Source organism: Eptesicus fuscus, chromosome 16, assembly GCF_027574615.1.
Source record: "Eptesicus fuscus isolate TK198812 chromosome 16, DD_ASM_mEF_20220401, whole genome shotgun sequence".
Classification (NCBI taxonomy): domain Eukaryota; kingdom Metazoa; phylum Chordata; class Mammalia; order Chiroptera; family Vespertilionidae; genus Eptesicus; species Eptesicus fuscus.
The window spans coordinates 58,337,583-58,354,903 of NC_072488.1; the positions used below are offsets into that span (position 1 = coordinate 58,337,583).

Below are 17,321 nucleotides of genomic sequence, written 5' to 3' on the forward strand. Positions count from 1 at the left end.
AGTTTTCCATTGGTTATTCAGGAAGCCTTTCCATATTTTAGTTATAATTTCAGCTTTTTCCTGGGAGCATATCTGTGCAGCATCCCTCCATTGATTCTTAGAGAGAGTGGAAGTGAGGGGGAAAGACAGAGAGAAACATTGATGTGATAGAGACTCATTGATTGATTACTTCCTGACCAGGGCTGGGGATGGAGCCTGCAAGCAAGGTACATTCCCTTGACTGGGAATCTAACCCTGACCCTTCAGTCCATGGGACAATGCTCTAACCATTGAGCAAACTGGCTGGGGCTGTGAGGTCTGCTCTTCATTCCTGGTTTCTGTCTGAGTTATTTTACCTATTGTGCTCTCATTGTACCCTCATTTGTAAATTCACATGTCTCAGTTCTGGGAAATTTCCTGGAATTATTTCATTTTCTCTCTTCTCTCTTTTGGCCCTTCTGTTATTCAGATGTCCACTTACTTGAACTTGTCCTCTTATTTTCTTTTTTCTCCTGATCTTCACCCATTTGTCTTCTTGCTCTGCTTTCTGAAAGTTTCCCTCATCTTTATCTTTCAGCCCTGATACTGAATTTTAATTTCTGCTTTCTTATTTTTACTACCCAAGAGAATTGCTTTCTGAATGTTCCCTTTTTGTGGTAACCATCCTTGTTTTATGAGTGCAATATAGTCCCCCTCTCAGCATGTTTGTGATTTTTGTTAAAGTATTCTCTTCCCCGCTTAATTTGTTTAGTCCGAGTTGCTTTTTTTCTGTTAGATCCCTCTCTTGCTCAATAGTGGCTAAAAGCTGTTGGCTATTAGTTCATATTAAGAAGAAACTCAGATTGGGGACTCTGAGCATGTATGTGTCGGTGGCTGGCTGTGAGCTTCACTCACTGTAGGGTGGGCTGGCTGTGTGTTGCACAGACTTTCTGCTATGTAATACACAGAGCCCCTCTCTTTAACCTCTTCCCCCCTCCCCACTTGCTGTGTCTCACTTATCTTGAGCCTTTTAAGGATTCTGCTGTGCAAACTGGATTGGCTCTTGTCCCCACACCTGGCTAGGAATTCAGTGTTTTGTTTCTCCTCAGCCTTTTGCCATTTTGTGCACTGCTTTCCAGTTTCCAGAACATTTTCCTGTTTTCCCTCTTCTTGGTCATGAGGGGTTTGCCTTAAACTCTGCCTCCTTTACTGTTGTTGAAGTGGGGTTGCCAGAGCGAGCAAAAGTAAACCTGTGTTTTCAACCTGACATCTTTACTTGGGTCTGTTTTTGTTTGTTTATTTATATACTTTATTACATCAACTCTATTGATGTTTAGTCAAAGTACAGTTAACTGCATGTATTTAAAATGAACAATCTATTCCATTTTGACATGTGTATACACCTGTGACTTCATCATCACAATTAAGATAATGAATATTTCATCACCCACAATGGTTTTCTTGAACCCCTTTGACATTCTTCCCAGCCCAATCCCCAGGCAACCACTCATCCACTTTCTTTCTTTCTTTCTTTCTTTCTTTTTTAAATACTTTTTAAAAATCCTCACCCAAGGATATGTTTTTTTTTCTTCTTTTAATCCTCTCATGAGGATTTTGTTTTATTGATTTGAGAGAGAGAGAGAGAGAAGAGAGAGAGAGAGAGAGAGAGAACATTGATCAGTTGCCTCTTGTACATTCTCCAGCCAGAGATTGAACCTGCAACCCAGGTATGTGCCCTGACCAGGAATCAAACCCACCACCTTCTGGTGTATGGGATGATGCTCCAACCAACTGAGCCATCAGTCAGGACAATACTTCTTTTTTTTTTAATTGATTTTTTTAGAGAGGAAGCGGGGCGGGGGGCGGGGGGAGAGAGAAACATCAGTTTATTGTTCCACTTATTTATGTATTCATTGGTTGATCCTTGTATGTGCCCTGACCCAGGATCGAACTCTCAACATTGGCATATCAGGACGATGCTCTAACCAACTGAGCCACCTCAAATGTTGCCCAGCCGATGTTGCTCAGTGGTTGAGCATTGACCTATTTTTTAAAAAATTGATTTTAGAGAGGAACTGAGAGGGAGAGAGATAGAAACATCAATAATGAGAGAGAATCATTGATGGGCTACTTCCTGCACACTCCCTCCTGGGGGATCTAGCCCGCAACCCGGGCATGTGCCTTTGACCGAATCGAACCTGGGACCCTTCAGTCCACAGGCCGACACTATCCACTGAGCCAAGCCAGGTAGGGCAGCATTGGCCTATAAACCAGGCAGTCAGGGCACATGCCCAGGTTGTGGGCTCGATCCCCAGAAGGGGCATGCAAGAGGCAGGTGATCAATGACTCTCATCATTGATGTTTCTCTCTCTCTCTCTCCCTCTCCCTTCCTCTCTGAAATCAATAAAAAAAATTTTTTTTTTAATATCTTAAATGTTCCCTATTGGTTGATTCTTGTATGTGCCCTGACCAAGGATCAAACCTGCAACCTTGGTGTATCAGGATGACACTCTAACCAACTGAGCTACTGGGCCAGGGCTATACCAAATGTTTTCTATGGCTTTTTTTCATTCAGCACATGATTCTGAGATTTGTTCATGTTGCATTATCAATAGTTAATTCCTTTATATGGCTAAGTATTATCTATTGAATGGAGACATCAGTTTGTTTATTCATTCACTATTGAGGGACATGTTGGATTATTTCTAGATTTGGCTATTACAAGTAGAGCTACTCTAAACATTTATGTACAAGTCTTTGTGTGAATATGTTTTTGAAGTTTTTTTTTAAGTGGAATGGATGTGTCATGTGGTAGGTGTATGTTTAAACGTTTTTGAGTAACCACCCAACTGTTTTCCAAAGTGGTTGTAACATTTTATATTCCCACTAGTAGTAATAAGAGTTCCAGTTGCTCCATCTTCTTGCCCAAACTTGTTATGACCAGTCTTCTCATTATAACTGTAATTTGCATTTCCCTAATGACTAATGATGTTTAGCATCTTTTTATGTGCTTATTGGCATCTATAAATCTTCTGTAAAGTGTCATTTTAAATCTTTTGCTCATTTTTACTGGGTTGTTTGTCTTATTACACTGTAAGAATTTTTACAACATAAGAATTTTAATTTTTTTCTCCTTTAAAAAATGAGTTATAGTTCACATACCATAAAATTCACCCTTTTAAAGAATACAATTCAGTGGGTTTTTAAGCATATTCACAAAGTTGTGCAACCATCACCACTATCTAACCCGAAACACCCCCCGACCTTATTAATCCCCAGACCCTTAGCAATTACACCTCCAACCCTCTCCCCCTAATCCTTGGCAACCACAAAACTACTTTCTGTCTCTATGGGAAATTTGATACAAATGGAATTAACACAATATGTGGTCTTTTGTGCCTGGCTTCTTTCACTCTGCATAATGTTTTCAAGGCTCATCCATGCTATAGTATGAATCTGTACTTCATTCCAGTTTATGACCAAATAATATTTCACTGTATTAAGGACATACTGCATTTTGTTTATCCATTCATCAGTTGCTGGACATTTGAGTTTTTCTTACTTTGGCTATAATCCCACCTAATAAAATAGTAATATACAAATTGACCGCACCTTCACTACACACAAGCCACGCCCACCAGCCAATCAGGCCGAGTATGCAAATTATCCAACAAAGATGGCGGTTAATTTGCATATGCTAAGGGAGGGAGGAGTGAAGACTGAAGACAACTTAGAAGGAAGAGGGAGGAAAAGCGGAAAGCAAGGTGGCTGCCAGAGGGAAAGCCCGGGTGGAGCGGAGCAGGGCGGGCGGCAGCGGCCTGCGGGTGCAGGCACGGCGGCCGCAACGGCGGTGGCAGCGGCATCGCACGCGGCCACAGCGGCCACTTGCAGGATTCTTCCTGCAAATGGGCTACTAGTGAATAATAATACCATTATGAAAATGTATGTACATGTTTTTGTATGGACACATGCTTATAATTCTCTTGAGTAAACACCTAGGAGTGGAATTGCTGGGTCACATGGTAAGCCTATGTATAACTTTTCAGGAACCGCCAGACTGTTTTCCAAAGCAGCGGCACCATTTTGCATCCCACCAGCAACTTAAGAGGGTTCAATTTCTGCACATCCTCACCAACAGTTTTTATTGTGTGTGTTTTTCGAGTGGGTGTGAAGTGGTATCTCAATGTGGTTTTGACTTACATTTCCCTAATGACTAATGATGTTGAACATTTTTGCATGTGCTTACTGCTCATTTATATATCTTCTTTGGTGTAATGTCTGCTATAAACCTTTGCTTATTTTTAATTGGGTTATTTGTCATTTTACTGTGGAGTTGTATACTTATATATTTTAGATGCAAGTCCTTTGTTTGATATATGTGTTGGGGATATTTTCTCCATGATTGTGGCTTGCCTTTTTTTTTTTAAATTAGGTCTTTCAAAGAGCACAAGTTCATAATTTTGATAAAGTCCAATTTATCCATTTTTTATTTTATGTTTTTTGTGTTCTACCTATGAAACGTTTGCCTAACTCAAAGATGCAAAGATTTCTCCCTGTGTTCTCTTTTACACATTTATAGTTTTAGGTTTTACATTTAGGTTTGTGATCTGTTCAAGTGTTTCTGTATATGATGTGAGTTAAGCATCATGTTTGACTGAGGATATTTTCAATTATTTCTTTTTTTAAAATATATTTTTATTGATTTTAGAAAGGAAGGGAAAGGGAGAGAGATAGACACATCAATGAAGAGAGAGAATCATTGATCGGCTGCCTCCTGCATGCCCCCTGCAACCGTGACTTCCTGATTTCATAGGTTGACACTCAACCACTGAGCCACGCTGGCCAGGCCAATTATTTCTTGTTCTATGTTATTACATATATGGTGACATTGCATTTTATTTTATATTTCACGTGAAGCAAAATGGGAGTATCATTCTTTTTCTTAGCCTAGTCCACCCATCACACACCCCTTATAGGGAAGGTTTTTCTGGGTTATGTCTCTTTGTGCTTGTCTTTTTTTAACAGTAAAGATATAGAGATATTTTGCCAATATGTAGCATACTTTTTTGATTCAATACTGTCACATTTCTCTCCATCTTTGACAACACCTGGTAGTATAGTACTTTTGATTTATTTTCTGGATGGTGTAAAGGGTTATCTCACAGTTTTATTGTTGATTTCTCTAGTTGCTAGGAAGTTTAAGTATTTCTTAAACTTATTAACCATCCATATTTCCCTTATATAAATTGTCCATTATGGATATATCCATTATTGATATTTTTATGTAATTCTTCTATTTTTCTTCTTGAATTGCAAAAATTCCTTGTATATACTAAATTAGAATTCTGTAATAGTTTATTTTATTTGTGAAACCAAATATTACGTATAATAGAGGCCTGATGCACGAAATTTGTGCAAAGGGCTCCGCCCTTGCAGCTGTGGTGGCTTGCCTTGGCCCTCGCAGCCCCGGCTTCGTCCGGAAGGTCGTTTAGCTGTCTGGTCTAATTAGCATATTATGCTTTTATTATTATAGATATGCAATAACCATGGTCAGTTTCAGACATTGCAAACATTTTCTTTGTTAACTCTGTCTATGGTGTTGTTTAGTGAACAGAGATCTTTAATTTTTACGTGGTGGAATCCAGCATTTTTTCTGCTCTAGTCTGTGCTTTCAAAATCTTTATTGCCTCAAGGTATAAAGGATGTCCTCCTTCATGCTCACCTCTTAGCTTTCTGTTTAGATATGTACTCCATCATGTATGTGTTGTGAGGCGGGGGTTCAACTTTATTTCTTCTATCCTGGTTTACTAGCTCTGTGTCCTAACTATAGTTAGCACAGCTGCTAGGCAGCCAGAGCAGGGTGGCGAGGGGCCCGGGACCCTGAGGGGGGTGCAGAGACTGACCAGCTTGTGTAGTTAGCACAGCCCTGGCAGCTAGAGAGCTGGATTGAGACGACATCATAATGGAGTCAGAATGGCAAGGAGGGAAGGGAGTTCAGGGTTGGGCAGGGGCAGGAGAGGCGCGAGAAGCCAGGAAGTGCTGTGGACAGGAGCATGCGGTTTGGTTCCTGTGCGTAGGAGCTGGAGACACAGGCACATTCCTAAAGGACAGTCATTGAAAATATTACCCATAGGCCAGTGTGAGCAGTCACCCTGGGCCCCAGTGTGATAAGAGGGATTGCCTTTATACCTCCCACACTCCTTGGAGTTGGCACAGAGCAGAGAGTAGACCAGCTAGACTGATGGCCGAGGCGCTAAGAACAATGGTAACCAGAGTTGGGCCCCGCGGCAGCCACCCTTCCACAGGGGAGGCTGGGTTATCCTGAAGGTGCTGGCCCTCAGGCCGGAGAGGGGAGCCTGCTCCCTGTCCAGGATCTGGGGTGGGGTGACAAGCTGCATGTGACCAGCTGTCTGAAGGCTGTGGAGACGTTGGGGACCAGGATGGTGGTGGGTGGCAGGAAGCAGAGGGACCTAACAGTCCTAGATGTGAGAGGGAAGTTGGGGGGCAGGGGAGCAGGGCCCCAGGGAGTGGTTTGTCCCAGTGGAAGCAGAGGTGGAGCTGTGCAGCTGAGCCGTGGTGGTCAGGGGGCTGGGTGACACTTCGCTACCGTCCCACATGCCGGCCACGTAACCCGTAACCCGTCAGCAAAGGTTCAGGGCTGGCTCCCAGGCCTCCCGCCGATAGGCTGCTCTGCCTCGAGGGACTCCCCACCCGTGGGGCAAAGGGACAATCCCACGGGGCTCTGTAGGCCTCAGCTTAGAAGTGACATTTCAATGGCTGGAATGTGTCCTATGGCTCTGCCCGCCTGCCACCAGCAGTCGTCTCCACCACAGGAGGTGCGATGCCTCAGGACTGGCCTTCTCCTGGGCCTGCCTGGGCTTCCGGACCGCCAGGGACCTGCCCTGGTGGGGACGTGTTGCTGATGGAGGCCTTGCAGGGCCCGGGGAGACCTGCCCTCCCCAGAGGGGCTGTGGGACCAGCCTTCAGGAAGGAAGGGGAGGGGGGTTCCTTCCTGCCCTTTCTTACTACAAAGGGCTCACACCTGGGAGGAAATGACACCACAGTGAGCCGAGAGGGGTGGGGGGGGGGGGCGGGTTATGGGAGATGCTGCACTGTCTGCTCCCCTCCCCCCTCCCAGCTTCCATAGAGTGGAGAGACTTCTGGGACAACTAGGAAATAACACGTGTGTGATAATGTGTGCGGTGGGTGTGGTGGATGAGGCTTCTGTCCCTGGAGAAAAGGGACTGGGGGTCTCAGGGCCTCCTGGCTGGTCTGTGGTGCCCTTGTCCCTGGCTTTCACCAGAGAGGCCACCCCCTTGGGTCCTACTTGGTAGGCAAGGAAAGTGGGGCTCGGGTCACGTAAGGGCCTTGACCAAGGCCAGGTGGCACTTGAGAGGGACCAGGTTGGGAGCCCAGCCTCCTGGCCCTGACCTGACCCTCACCCTCACTCCTTTCCCTCCACCTTGGCACTTGCCTAAGCTGAGCCTGCTGCTCAGACCACATTTGACACATTAAGACCATCCCTTCAGGAGAGCAGAATCGAGTATCAATTCCTTCCAACCCCCAGGAGTTGAAAACAAGAGACCTGTGTCCCCTAGACCGACCCAGGAAAACCCAGGGGGCGGGGGCGGGAGTGGGGGCCCAGGGCAGCAGCCCAGGGTGTCAAGAGGAGTGGAAACAGGATGTGAGTAGAGAGGGGGCTGTGAGAAATAAGGTGCCTCCCAGCAAAGGCGGCCACCTGGTGTAGCGTGCTCTGAGCCACGGAAAAAGACCCTGGGCTGCGTGGGAGGCGTCACATCCGGCTCCCGCCAGGCCTTCCCCAGCCAGAGTCTGACCCCTGGGCGGGGGCGGGTGAGAGGACAGGAATGTGGCCCTTCAGAAAGATGGGGGGGCGGGGATGCCTCCTAGCTCCCCCAGGGAGGCTGGTACCCAAGGGCGAAACTGGAAATAAAAGGAGGAGCAGGACAAAGAGCTCACCGTCCTTGCAGCCAACACTGATAGAGGGCCTGCTCGGCCAGGCTGAGCCAAGAGCCGGGGAAGCGAAACTGCCGGCCCACTCCCTGGCTTCAGGGAGGCCCATGCATCGGAGGGTCTCCCGATGAGGCCTGTGAAGGGCAGAGGTGGCCTGTGCTCTGGGGGGCCCTGAGAGAGGCCCTGGACTCAGCCTGAGGGTCTGCGAGGGCTTGAAAGATGGGCGGGTGAGGGGCGAATAAAGGCGTCCCTGCTGGTGCCAGCCAGCACAGAGCACTGACGGGACACCTGGCCTGAGCTCTGTGGGTCAGTGCCACTGAGGGCCTCTTTGCTCACCTGGCCAGAGTCCACGCTGTTGGCCTGCTCAGGACCGGCAGTCTCCCCTCTGGCCTGGCCTCTCACCAGCACTCTCCTTCCTTGTCAGAGCAAGACCCCTGCCCCACGTCCCCCAGCAAATACAGACAGTGCTGCACTGGACATCCCTGTGCAAGTCTTTTTTGCTAGAATAACACCCAGAACCGGGCTTGTGGGTCAAGGAGCATGTGCTTTAACATTTGGATAGGTCCTGCCTCATTGCCCTCTAGAAAAAACAATGCCACCACCCTCTGCCACCGAAAGGGCATGAGGTTACTCATTTACTTGTCCCTCCCGAGCTAAATGTTGGCCTTCACCAAGGCCATATGGGCCCAGTGGGTACGATATGCGTTTCCCATATCTACTGGACACTTGCATGTCTTGGCCTGTTGCTGTTCTTTGCTCCCTTTCCTATTGTGCTCGTGGTTTTTACTTTATCTTTATTATTGTAAGTACTACAGATGTCCCTCTTTCCCCACTGACCCCCTTCCACCCACTGCAGCCCCCCCCACCACGCCGTCACTGCATTCCGATTGTGTTGCCTGTTTCCTAGAGGCCTCACATCTTCGCTTGCCTTCCCCGCACTCCCTTCCCTCCTTCCCTCCTTCCTGTGGGGTTTCTTCCCATGACTGCCATCTGACACACTGTAAGTTTATTTCCTTATTGCCTGTTTCTCCTGCCCCATGAGAATGTACTAACCAGGAGGGCAGAGGTTTTTGTCATTTGTTTATTTTATTGTTTCTAGCACCTAGGACAGTACCTGGCACATAGTAGGCACCCCCCTAATCAATTGTTTTATGAATGAATGAATAAGTGAATAATAACCTTTTTCTAATTGACCTTTTCAGAGAGAGAGAGAGAGAGGAAGGGAGAGGAAGAGAAACATCCATGAGAGAGAACCATTGATTGGCTGCCTCCGGCATGCCCCCTACTGGGGATTGAGCCCACACCCTGACTGGGAATGAAACCCTAACCTGAGACCTCTTGGTGCATGGAAGGACACTCAACCAACTGAGCCACATTGGCCAGGGCTGAATAATAATCTCTTATCGCTATTTGTTTTTCAAATATTGTCCCCATGTCTCTCACTTGACTTTACCTTTGTTTATGGTAAGTTTGATCAGACAGAAAATTTTAATTTATATGAGATCAAAGCTGTTAGATCTTTCACACATGCTTTTGTGTTCTGCATTTTGCTTAAGGTCTTTTTTAACTCAAAGTTATAAACATATTCTGGTTTGTATTTTCCCTAATGTATATTTTGGTCTTACTTTAAGTGATTTATTCCTCATGGAATGCATTTTTTGAATGCTATGAGAATGGCTTATCAGTTGTCCCACTGTTGTGTTTTAAAGTCTAGTCTTTGCTTTGTTGCTTCTAAATGCCACCTTTATCACTAATTAGACTAGCTGGTTCCATGGGTCCATTTGTCCATTACTATGCCAGGACCACACTTATAAAAGCACTAGACTTTTGTAGTTTCTTTTCTTTTTTAAATTTATTATTTATTTTTTAAATTTTTGTTGTAGATTATTTTTATATCAAGTGGGACAACACCCCCCTCCTTGTTCTTAATTTGCAAAAATGGTTTTGCTTTTTTGTACCTTTTCTCTCTTAGATGAATATGAAAGCCAGCATATCAGGTCCCGTGAAAACATCTTGTAACTTTGGGCTGTACATTTACAGATCAAGTCAGGTCGGACCTGGCACCTTTATGTCAACTCTGTTCCTGGGACAGACACAAGTCTCTGTACAGTTCGCTTCATCCTGTTCTTCAGCCACATTTCACTGCCATCTTCCTGTGGGTCTCACACATTTCCATTAGGCTTATTTCTTGGTGGTTTACGGTTTTATCAATATTTTGAATGGCATGATTTATACAATTTCTCATTGTTTTCCCCAGTGTGTGGAAAAGCAATGTTTGTTGTAAGGTGACCTTGTATCTGGTTCCCTGGCTGACCTCCCTTTTTAGTTCTAATATTTGTTAGCTGCTTCTCTTAGATTTTTCTGATGGGCAGTTGTATTTTCTGCAAATAACAATGGTTTTCAGGGGTCCTCAAACTTTTTAAACAGGGGGCCAGTTCACTGTCCCTCAGACCGTTGGAGGGCCGGACTATAGTTTAAAAAAAAACTATGAGCAAATTCCTATGCACACTGCACATATCTTATTTTGAAGTAAAAAAACAAAACGGCAAAAACACCCGCACGTGGCCTACAGGCCGTAGTTTGAGGACGCCTGGTTTAGACGCCACCCCACCCCCAACTTTCTTTGTCTTAGTGAAAGGCCAGCACCCCAGCACACAGCCCCGCAGCCATCCAGTGGGCACGCTGGTCTCCTTCCCGCTTTGAGGAGAATGACCCTGGAGCTTCACCCTTAAGCACGATGTTTGCTGGAGTTAAGAAGGCTTCTGTTTTTCTACTTCTTGTGTGCCACTTCTAAGGTGCCACTTTTCTATTGTCTTCAATGGGTGTGGAATGGTATTAGTGTTTCGACATGCTTGCTCGGTGTGGGAGGAACTGTGGCATTTCAGCTGGGCACCCGGCTGCCCAGGATAACGAAAGCCTTTCTTGCAGTTGGCTGTGGCCAGGTGACTACATTCTGGCCATTGGAGTATAAACAGAAGTGACCCCAATGTCCCAGAAGTGCCCTTCAAGGTTTTAAGGGGGCACGTCTTTCTTGGCCCTTTCCTCCTTTCTGCTTGGTGGAATGTTGGTGTGAACGCAGGAGCTGCCATCTGGGACTATGAGGTGACCTTGGAAATGGAGGTTGTACACAGGATGGAAGAACCCAGATGTTTGGATGCTTAAAGGAGGGGAGCCTCCAGGCCAGGCCTGAGTACCTACATCCCAGCTTACACCTGAGTTATTTATTGTTCCATCAGCCCAACCCAACCCTGCTAACACACCTGAGTGCCGACAAGGGTGACACAGTCAGACTTGCATTTTAGAAAGTTCATTCTGGCTGCTATGGGGGACAGGGACAGGCAGGAAGCAGGTTGGAGGTGGGGGTCCCTTCAGCCACAGGCCAGGCTGCAAGGAACACACCTGAACACACCCATGGTTGAACAAGCTGGCTTGTTTGCAGTCAGGGAGAATGCCGCCCCGACCCTGCCCCCCAAGGAAACCACAGGGCATCTCCGTGAGCGGATGTTGCAGAACCCGGCTTTCCCTGTGACTCGCTTTGACAAAGTCGGAGAAGCAGACTCCAATTCTTGATGGCAGAGCAGCAAAATGTTGCATTATTGCTGCCCGCACAGGCCAGCCCTGCATCTGGGGCTGGAGAGGAAGGGCGTCCTCTGAGCCTCGTGATCACTGGGGCTGGGCAGAGGGGCATGCCATGGGTCACAGAGGGGGCCCACCACTGCCCAGACCTTGGAGCCACGGCAGTGAGGGAGGGAGCCGAAGCACCCAGGCCCTCCTCCTGCTCTCCCTTTGCTGGCGGGCACCTCCTGGCTGACCATTAGGAGGCAGAGGGCCAGGGAGCCAGAGGAGGTGTCCACACAGATTGGAGCAGAGAGGGAAGGGCCTGGGCGGGAGGGAGGGGGGGGGGCAACAGAACAGCCAGCATAGCCTTGCGTCCCAGAACCTGGGGTGGCCCTGGCATGGAAAAGCTGCTCTACAAACGTGTGGAGTGAATATCACAGGGGTTCCTGGCCCAGGCTGGGCCCCTCTAATGTGTGTGGCTGGGGTCTGGCAGCCCAGGTTCCTCCAGGGAAATTCCAGGGTAGATGAAAGAGGTGCAAGAGGGGGTGGGGCCAAAACAGAGTGGGCAGCCCCCACAGGAGCCAGGGCGCCTTAAAGGGCCAAGAGCCTGAGTATGAATACCAAGAGCAGGAGGGTTCTGGGGAAAGGTCTGTCCTGGCCGTGGGAGGATGATCACATGTGGCCGAGAAGGCAGTCCTGTGCCTGGGGAGCGGGTGGGAAGGGAGAAAGGGCTTTTCTGGGGTCTCTGCAGAGGTGGGGGCTGCCCCACATCCCAGGAGGCCAGCCCACTTTCCCACACTCATGAGTCTGTTGTTCCCTAATTATTTACATGATTTACAGGAGGGCAGCCCTCCACAGTTTCCAAAATGCCTTTCTGCATGGTGGCTCGTTCACTTCTCAAAACAGCCGGGTGGGCTGTGCTGCTCTGGCCCCTGGCCCAGGGGTGACTAAGGCGGGGGTGCCTCACTGAGCCGCCCCCCAGTCCACCCGGGGCTGCCCAGCAGGGCTCGCTGGGAAGGGGAGGGCACCCTTGTTGGTGAATAAGCGGTTTCTGTTTCCCCTAATGCACTGTGGGGAGCCTCTGTCCCCACATGGAGCTCAGTCTGCCCTGGTTCCCTGGTTCCCTGGCCTCACCTCAGTGCTTCCAGGCTGCTGCACACCGCCTGGCCCCACCGCCTGGCCCGTGGCCCCAGAACTATGTGGCCACCCCCTGCTGAGACAGATACTTCTCCTGGGCCCCCGGGGCTCTGGATAGGGAGGTGAAGATCACAGAGGAAAGCTAGGAGGCTCCTCTGTGACCTGCTTCACAGCCCCACTGCCCAGCCCGGCTCTGGCAGGGGCTACTTTGTGGTTGGGCATGGGGGCCTGGCAGAGCTCTGCGAAGGGGTGGAGGGAAGGGAGTGCAGCCTGAACAAGACTTGCCCTCTACCCGCCAGCCTGCGGCCCTGGACGTGGCCTTGCAGGATGCACGTTCCCTCTCTGGGCCTGTTTCCTCCTATGAAAAGCAGGGCTGACGCAAGTCCCCAGGGTGAGGCCTGGGTGAAGCAAAGCTGAGAAGGAAGGCAGGACGCACCAGAGCCCTCTGCGCCTTCCTCCTTTTTTTTTTTTTTTTTTAATATATATTTTATTGATTTTTTACAGAGAGGAAGGGAGAGGGATAGAGAGTTAGAAACATCGATGATGAGAAACATCGATCAGCTGCCTCCTGCACACCCCCTACTGGGGATGTGCCCGCAACCAAGGTACATGCCCTTGACCGGAATCAAACCTGGGACCTTTCAGTCCACAGGCCGACGCTCTATCCACTGAGCCAAACCGGTTTCGGCATTTTTTTTTTGTTTTTGTTTGTTTGTTTTCATTGATTTCAGAGAGGAAGGGAGAGGAAGAGGAGATAGAAACATCATGATGAGCGATAATCACCTATCGGCTGCCTCCTGCATGCCCCCCCTCCCCGCCCCCTTTGGGGATTGAGCCCGCAACCCCAGCATGTGCCCTTGACCAGAATTGAACCCAGGACCCATCAGTCCACAGGCCAACACTCTATCCACTGAGCCAAACCGGCTAGGGCTACACCTTCCTCCTCGACTGTAGTCCTGTGCCTGGCGCTGAGACGCAGCAGATCCCAGAGGGACAGGTGGGCCTGTGGCAGCCCGAGTGGAGAGACTCCAGTGGGATAGGTGCCCTCCCAACTGCATGCCTTCCGGCTGCTGCACAAGATGCCTCTCCAGGACACGATCCTCTTGCCCTTCTCGGGGTCCTCCTGTGGACTCTGGGCATCCTCTCTCACCCTCAGCACCCAGACCAGCAGAGGGGAGGCTCCAGCTGTTAGCATAGGTAGCTAGATATTCACAAGGGAAGGAAGCAAAGGGAGTCAGACATTGTGAGCCTAATGGGCCGGGAGCTGAATGGGACACTGAGCCAGCTTGCTTCCCCGGGAAGTGACAGCTTCACACACTCCCCAGAGAACCACCCGATCCATAGGGGATAGAACAATAAAGGGGGAGGTAAGCGAGGTGGTGACCATAGAGGCCTGTCAGTCTAACCTGGGAAAGGGATCAATTGGTTAGGCCAGTGGTCGGCAAACTCATTAGCCAACAGAGCCAAATATCAACAGTACAGCGATTGAAATGTCTTTTGAGAGCCAAAGTTTTTAAACTTAAACGTCTTCTAACACCACTTCTTCAAAATAGACTCGCCCAGGCCGTGGTATTCTGTGGAAGAGCCACACTCAAGGGGCCAAAGAGCCGCATGTGGCTCGAGAGCCACAGTTTGCTGACCACGGGGTTAGGCTGTGGGCCCATCAGAAGCCTGCCAAAGCGTGGGAAGTTGATTGGTTATTTTGAAAAAGTGTCTGTCTGGTTCTTCTCAATCCCAAGGTAATATAATCAGCTTAACAAAGAAGCCCTTCTCTCTCCACCCCCGCAGCACGCACTGGCCCTGCTCATTCACGTGTTCTCTCCGCAGCGGCCATGTGGGACTAGCAGCCGAGCCCGGCAGCTGCGCAGACTCTGAACGCAGGCCCAGGCCGGGCAAACAAACTCAGCTAGCTGGATGGTGAGAGAGGCTGGGCATGGCACAAAATCTGGGCCCAATGAAGGCAAAGTTGGCCTTTTTCCGTGGTGAGACAGACAGAGATGGGGCATTGGAAACCCAGGGGGAACCCCTTGGATTTTGCATCTGGCACCACAAATAAATCTCACCACCAGACCTCCTCCTCCCTGTGCATCTCCTGGAATGCTTTCCTTGTGACACCGGAGAACCCCACTTCCACTGGCAACACAGCCACCTAGGTTTTTGGCCCATGATTATTGTCCTTGGGGCTGTGCCCTGGAGCCCTGGGCCTCAACCGGCTTCCTGCCCTCCATAACTCAGCCCACTGCAGCCCCAGCCAACCCGCCCCAAGATGGCAGGAGCGCCAGGCATCTGGGCTTGCCCGGCCCCGCAGGCTCCGGGGAGCTGGCCTACGTCACTACTGCCCTGCCTTGCCTCCAGGGCGTTTCCTATCTTATACTAAATTCGAGGCCTGCCCTTGCCCTTGGGGAAACTGAGGCAGACATTCCTTGCTCAGGGCCTGCTGTGTGTGAGTCAAGCTGGGGACAGGGTCAGCAGCTACACCCAGGAAGGAGCAGTGGCAGCAGAGATAAGCTTTCCGGGTTGAGGTGCTTGAGAATGAGCCCCTCCATCCCAACCGCTCTGCTGGGCACCTCTCCCTGGAGCAGTGTTCTGACTTGGGGCAGTGGGTGGGCTCCCTGGGATTGTGTCAGTGGGGTGACAGCAAAGCCCAGCTCACAGTGAGGTGCCCTGGAGGCACCCAGCACGGGGCCTGACTTCCATGGGACCCTCACCACCACATCTGCAAAACCAAAGACCAATATAGAGCATCTTGTTTCAGCCTCTAGTCCACGTGAAGACCACTCCACAGAGCAGCACTGACCATGCGTGTGTGTGTGTGTGTGTGTGTGTGTGTGTGTGTGTGTGTGTGTGTGTGTGTGTGTGTGTGTTTAGAATGCCAGGCTCTGAGAAGTGGTCCTGCTTGGACCCCTGCAGTCTAGTTTCCTTCTGGGGCAGCAAGGGAGGGTGGGACAGCCGCGAAGAGCAGGGGAAGTCACACCTGAGCTGTCTGAGTGGGCAATGCACTTGGAGAGCTGTGTCCAGGCTGGACTGTGTCCCAGGTTAGACGCAGGTTGGTGCTAGTGGGCAGGCGAGTCTCAGGGTTGGTGGTCAGGTGTACAGGTATGTGAGCTGCATAGGGTAAGTGGGGCATGTGTGACAGGGCAGTGGGCCCCGGAGCCAGGGACGAGCCTGCAGGCCTGTGGACTAGCCCCTGCGGACACCGGGGTGGGGGGTTGCTCATAAAGGGGCTCCTGTGGGCTGTCTTGGAACCTGGGAGGACATCCCAGTGTCCAGGGGTGAGGGAGGTGCTTGTGTTTGTGGTGTGTGATGGTGTATGGCACCTTGTGTACAAGGTCAGGCATGTGAGTGTATGAGTCTGGGTACATGTGCGTATGTGCGTGTGCAAGGCCTTCTGCGGATATCCAGGGCAGCTCTATGAGCGGTGATGGCTTCAGCTTTGTCAGGAGTCCATCATCTTCAAGAGCAGTACCATCCAATTTCGGGCCCCCTAACCCATCCTCTCTAATCCTCTCCAACCACGTCCTCTCTGGCCTCCACCCTCCAGCCATCTGTGCTGCTAATCCAGCCTGGGCCCCGATTAAGACTGCCAGCCCCCCTGCAACCTCCCCTCTCCGCCCCCTTCCCTCTTCCAGACTCTAAAACTGCGTCCTGGGGTGAGGTGAGCACACACAGCAGCTGGCATCCCTAGGTCCCTAGGTCCCTGCCTCGGGAGCAGGTGCCCAGGCAGGGCTCTGGGTTAGGAAAAGGGAGGGAGCCTTTGCCTCACCCCACCCTTAGTCAGCTGGCCCCCCTCACCTCAGCTCAGACTGGAGCCCTTCTCCACTGCTCTGTGCACGATTCCTGTTGGTTTTGCCCCCAGCAGGTCCTGGATGCCTCCTCATTTTTATTGTTGCCCGCCCTTCCCCTCCCCCTCCCCTCAACCTTAGCCGCAGCCCTGACCTCTCCCTGCTGCTCCCACCATCCGTTTTCCACCCACAGTGGGCTGCTCCTGTGTCCACCAGATGGTTCGTTCCCTTTATCAAGACCTTTATCAAGGATTCCCATTGTCCTTTCAATCCAATCAGACCCTCTCGGCACCCAGCCCAACAGGGGACGCTCCACCTCTCCAGTCGCTGGCTCCTCCCTGGCTCAGGCTTTGGTCCTTGCTGCCCAGCCTCTTGGACAGCACTCTCCTAGCCATCCCTGGCTGTCTGTCTCATCCCTCAAGTTACAGCTCCAAGGCCATGGCCTCCTCCAGGCCCCTGCTGCGCCTCACTGACTTCTCTGGGAGTCCTCCAACACACCTACCTTTGTCTGACATCAGCTCAGTTTTGGTTTATTTGTCTCTGTCTCCCCACTGGGAGGTCCCATGAGGCAGGAACCTTCTCTGTCTTGGTGCATTCCCAGCACTCAGCACAGAGCTGGCCCTCAGTACATACCCAGCGGCCGAACCAGTGCAGCCTGCCCAGGGCCTCTGGGCTGCAAGGGGCAGAGCTTGCCCTTAAACCCAGGACATCTAGCATTTTGTGCAAGCTACATGGGCAATTCCACTCACATGCTGGGGTGTTTACTCTCTGGAACCATCCTCTGCTCTGGGGACCCAAGAATACCCTTGAGCCGGTACAACTTGGGGTGAGGGACCCAGCAGGACCCTATCCTGGCATTGACCTCGGTCCCACATCTCAAATTGTCAGCCTCCTGTGCAACCGCCTTCCCGTGAG

The 17,321-nt window shown here is 50.2% G+C and overlaps 1 long non-coding RNA gene across 1 annotated transcript; it reads left to right on the top strand.

The window, feature by feature from the left end:
• The first annotated feature begins 10,620 nt into the window (after window positions 1-10,620).
• On the top strand, window positions 10,621-14,687 carry LOC129151865 (uncharacterized). The gene is made up of 3 exons (XR_008558571.1): window positions 10,621-10,724; window positions 14,178-14,363; window positions 14,452-14,687. It is a non-coding gene; the product is annotated as an uncharacterized LOC129151865 (long non-coding RNA).
• The last annotated feature ends 2,634 nt before the right edge of the window (window positions 14,688-17,321 follow it).